This window comes from Sciurus carolinensis, chromosome 4, assembly GCF_902686445.1.
Source record: "Sciurus carolinensis chromosome 4, mSciCar1.2, whole genome shotgun sequence".
NCBI lineage: Eukaryota > Metazoa > Chordata > Mammalia > Rodentia > Sciuridae > Sciurus > Sciurus carolinensis.
The window spans coordinates 76,679,082-76,684,956 of record NC_062216.1 but is presented as its reverse complement, the minus strand read 5'-3'; positions in this window follow the sequence as shown (position 1 = coordinate 76,684,956).

The following is a 5,875-nucleotide window of genomic DNA, read 5'->3' as shown; positions in this document are numbered from 1 at the left end:
GTGAGGAAAACTGCTGGAATCATTTTTTCTTTTGTAAGACCATTCTCTTAAAGCATGGTGTTATAGTTTATATTCTCTCTGGAGAGCCCCTTTTTATCTTTTTTGTTCCTCAAGCTATAAACCTAACATTAAGCAGGGTGCCAGTTGCCCATGTGTTTATATTTACCACTCCTTCTGTAGAAAACCAGGGGAAAGTTTTAGTAATAAACTTTATAAATTCTAACAGCTGTGCTCTTCTAACAGAACTACTGCTCTTCCTAAGCATATCTCTAAGAACAGACACATAATGATCCCTTTCTTTGGATCCTGTATATCCCATATTTTACACCTGATTCTGACTCACTCCCCTGATCTCCTTAACTTTGAGGATTTTTTTGGCTTATATGGTGCACCTCTGGGATTGTTCACTCTTCTAATGGCTGAAGAAAGTTCCCCAGTGTCTGGATCCATATGGATCACCAACTGTCACAACCAACAGGCAAACTATGGGGTCTGGCGAGGGGCAATGGGGGATTGGTAAATAAAGATTCACAGACACAGAACTTGAAAATTAGGCAGGGATCAGGTGGAGCCTGCACTCTGATGGAGATTCAGGTCTAAAGAGTTACGCCAGCAATCTTTATTTATCTGTGTCTCATTATCAGGTTAAAGACTATGCAACAATTATTCTTTGTATTCAGGAAAGTGATAGAAACTAGGACATCCCATGTAGCTTTTACACAGTTGCAAAGTGCGATGTAAGGAGCTTTGTGTAGCTCTCAAGAAAGGCCATTGTTTAAAGTTACTGTAGGGCAGGCAGGAACTGGAGAAGTGGAGCTGGTGAAACATTGTGGTTGTCTAGCATAAGAATTCCTTTCTTCCTGGGAACTATGTGCCTGAGATCAAAGTTAGAACTGATAGGGCTTCTTATGCAGGGCACTGCTACAGCAATTAGGCATCCTGTGCCCTTGCACAGAAACATTCCCAGGAACCAGGCATGCCTCAGTCATGAGGTCATCAGAGAGCCCTGACCTCAGTAACTGCTCTCCCATCCTCTAACTCTGCTCTCAACAATTAGGAAAAGGTTTCAAGATGGCGAACTAAAGAGTGCATTCCATGTCACTCCAGGACTCAGGATTCAAGAAGAGGAGGTATTGAGAGTCTCGGGACCAACTAAGAGTCTTCCCTGGGGGGTGAGGCTCCCTGGCCAGGATGGTAGTCCCGGATGCAGGGAACTTCATGGAGGAGAGTTGCAAAGCAAGACTCCTCCACCGGAGTGGTGAACCTGGACAGCCAGGAACATTGCAGAGGAGGGCTTCCCAGTGAGAGACTTCCCCACAGAGCAAGGTTCCCCAGCCCAGGCAACAGTTCTGGACCACAGAGAACTTCTTGAAGGAGAGTTGCCCAGTGAGACTTCCCCACTTGGTGAGTCTTCCCCACCAGGCAAGGCTATCCCACAGGGGCGGTAGAACCAGAGACCCAAGCCCAGAGCAGCTCTGTGCCCACCCACAGTATAGTGCCCCTTTGGATGACCATCAGTCAACAAGTGGAGGGGCCTCTGCTCACTAGCAGGGAATATACCCCAACTGAAGCACGGCCACCCCTAGAGGGGCAGCTACCTTGTGGATCACAGCATTATCACGTTCTTCCAAGACTTCAAGCTACTGAAGGCTAGGAGGTGAGTTATTGGAAATCTACAGGGACACTATAAGTCAATAGGGGAAAATCTGCATTATCTCAGAGATTCAATACTAGAGGGGGAAGATACCTGAGCAATATGAGAAAACAAGGGAAGAAAATGTCCCAAACAAACCTAGATGCTACATAAATAAAATCCAATGACAGCATGGCAGAAGAAATGACAGAAAGGGAGTTCAGAATGTACATAATTAAAATGATCAGAGAAGCAAATGATGAGATGAGAGAGCAAATGCAGGCTTTGAATGATTGCACCAACCAACAGTTAAAAGAGCAAATAGAGAAGCAAAAGATCATTTCAATAAAGAGATAGAGATTCTGAAAAAAATCCAAACAGAAATCCTTGAAATGAAGGAAATAATAAACCAAATTAAAAACTCTATAGAAAGCATATCGAATAGGATAGGACACCTGGAAGACAGAACCTCAGATATTGAAGACAAAATATTTAATCTTGAAAACAGAGAAGATGGTAAGAAATCATGACTAGAATCTATAAGAATTATGGAATATCATGAAAGGGCCAAATATAAGGCTTATTGGGATTGAGGAAGGCTTAGAAAAACAAACCAAAGGAATGAACAATCTATTCAATGAAATAATATCAGAAATTTTCCCACATCTGAAGAATGAAATGGAAAATCAAGGACAAGAGGCTTATAGGACTCCAAATATACAAAATTACAACAGACCCACACCAAGGCACATTATAATGAAAATACCTAACATACAAAATAAAGACAGAATTTTAAAGGCTGTGAGAGAAAAGAATCAAATTACATTCAGGGGGAAACCAATACGGATATCAGCAGATTTTTCAACCCAGACCCTAAAACCTAGAAGGGCCTGGAACAACATTTTTCAGGCTCTGAAAGAAAACAGATGCCAACCAAGAATCTTATAACCAGCAAAACATACCTTCAGATTTGACAATGAAATAAAATCCTTCCATGGAAAAAAAAGCTAAAAGAATTTACAAATAGAAAGCCGGCACTACAGAAAATTCTCAGCAAAATATTCCATGAGGAAAAGATGAAAAACAATAATGTAAATCAGCAAAGGGAGGAACTACCCTAAAGGAATAGCCAAATAAAGGAGAAACCACGTCATGTTATAAAACAAAAATGAGCCAAATGGCTGGGAATACAAATTATATCTCAATAAAAACCCTGAATGTTAATGTTCTGAACTCATCAATCAAAAGACAAGACTGACAGATTGGATTAAAAAGAAAGATCCAACAATATACTGCCTGCAAGAGACTCATCTCATAGAAAGACATACCCACAGACTAAAAGTGAAAGGATGGGGAAAAACATACCATGCACATGGACTCAGCAAAAAGCAGGGGTATCCATCCTCGTATCACACAATGTGGACTTCAATCCAAAGTTAGACAGAAGGGATAAAGAAGGACATTTCAAACTGCTTAAGGGAAGCATAAATCAGCAAGACATAACAATCATAAATATCTATGCCCCAAAGTGGCTCATTCATTCACTTCAAATAAATCCTTCACAATTCCAGGAATCAAATAGACCACAACACAATAATACTAGGTGACTTTAACACAACTCTCTCACCACTGGATAGATCTTCCAAACAAAAATTGAACAAAGAAACCATAGATATCAATAACTAAATCAATAATTTAGACTTAACAGACATTTATAGAATATACCATCCAACAAAGGGCAAATACACTTTCTTCTCAGCAGCACATGGATCATTTTCTAAAATAGACCATATTTTATGCCATAAAGCTACTGTTAGCAAATACAAGAAGATAGAGATACTACCTTGTATTCTATCAGATCATAATGGATTAAAATTAGAAAAGGCAGAATAAAAAACAGAAACTACTCCAACACCTGGAGATTAAATAATGTGTTATTGAATGATGAATGCATACCAGAAGACATCAGGGGAGAAATAAAAAAATTATTAGAGGTAAATGAGAACAAAGGTACAACATATCAAAATCTCTGGGACACTATGAAAGCAGTACTATAGGAAAAGGTATTTCATGGAGCACATTAAATAAAAGAAGAAAAAATCAACAAATAAACGACCTAATACTACAGCTCAAAGCCCTAGAAAAAGAACAGAGTAACGCCAAAAGTAGTAGAAGACAGGAAATAGTTAAAATTAGAGCTGAAATCAATGAAATTGAAACAAAAGAAACAATTGAAAAAACTGACAAAATAAATAGTTGGTTCTTTGAAAAAATAAACAAAATTGATAAACCCTTAGCCACACTAACAAAGAGAAGGAGAGACAAAACTAAAATTACTAAAATTCAGAATGAACAAGGAAATATCACAACAGACACTACTGAAATACAAAACATAATTAGAAGCTAGTTTGAAAATCTGCACTCCAACAAAATAGAAAATCTCGAAGACCTCAATAGGTTTCTAGAGATATATGATCCACCCAAACTGGACCAGGAGGATATACACAATTTAAATAGATCAATTTCAAGTAATGAAATAGAAGAAGTCATCAAAAGCTTACCAAAAAAGAAAAGTCTGGGACCAGATGGGTTCTCAGCCAAGTTAAAGAAGAGATCATTCCAATTCTCCTCAAAGTATTACATGAAATACAAGAGGAGGGAACCCTTCCAAACTCATTCTATGAATCCAATATCACCCTGATACCTAAACCAGAGAGAGACAGATCGAGGAAAGAAAATTTCAGACCAATGTCCTTAATGAATATTGATGCAAAAATTCTCAAGAAAAATTTTACCAAATTGCATAGTAAAATATATTTAAAAGATAGTGCACCATGATCAAGTGGGTTTTATTCCAGGGATGCAAAGTTGGTTCAACATCAGAAATCGATAAATGTAATTTGCCATATCAACAGACTTAAAGTCAAGAATCACATGATTATTTGATAGATGGAGAAAAAGCATTTGATAAAATACAGCACCCCTTCATGCTAAAAACACCAGAAAAAATAGGGATAGTGGGAACATTCCTTAACATGGTAAAGGCTATCTATGCTAAGCCCACAGCCAATATCATTCTAAATGGTGAAAAATTGAAAGCATTCCCCCTAAAAATTGGAACAAGGGAGGGATACCCTCTTTCACCACTTCTATTCAACATTGTCCTTGAAACTCTAACCAGAGCAATTAGACAGACCAAAGAAATTAAAGGGATACGAATAGGAAAAGAAGAACTCAAACTATCTCTATTCACTGATGACATGATTCTGTATTTAGAGGAACCAGGAAATTCCACCAGAAAACTTCTAGAACTCATAAGTGAATTCAGTAAAGTAGCAGGATATAAAATCAATGCTCATATCTAATGCATTTTTATTCATAAGTGATGAATCCTCAGAAAGAGAAATTAGGAAAACTACCCCATTCACAATAGCATCGAAAAAAAATGAAATACTTGGGAATCAATCTAACAAAAGAGGTGAAAGACCTCTACAATGAGAACTACAGAACACTAAAGAAAGAAATTAAAGAAAACCTTAGAAGATGGAAAGATCTCCCATGTTCCTGGATAGGCAGAATCAATATTGTCAAAATGGCCATACTACCAAAACTGCTATACAGATTCAATGCAATTTCAATTAAAATCCCAATGATGTACCTCATAGAAACAGAGCAAGCAATCATGAAATTCATCTGGAAGAATAAGAAACCCAAAATAGCTAAACCAATCCTTAGCAGGAAGAGTAAAGCAAGGAGTATCACAATACCAGAACTTCATCTATACTACAAAGCAATATTAACAAAACGGCATGGTATTGGCACCAAAATAGACAGATAGATCAATGGTACAGAATAGAGGACATAGACACAAACCCAAATAAATACAGTTTTCTCTTACTAGACAAAGGTGCCAAAAACATGCAATGGAGAAAGATAGCCTCTTCTACAAATGGTGCTGGGAAAACTTGAAATTCATATGCAACAGAATGAAACTAAACCCCTATCTCTCACCCTGCACAAAACTCAACTCTAAATGGATCAAGGACCTTGAAATCTGACCAGAGACCCTGCACCTTAGAGAAGAAGAAGTAGGTTCAAATCTTCATCATGTGGACTTAGTACCAGACTTCCTTAACAGGACTCCCATAGCACAAGAAATAAAAACAAGAATCAATAACTGGGATCGATTCAAACCAAAAAGCTTTCTCTCAGCAAAGGAAACTGTCAGCAATGTGAAGAGAG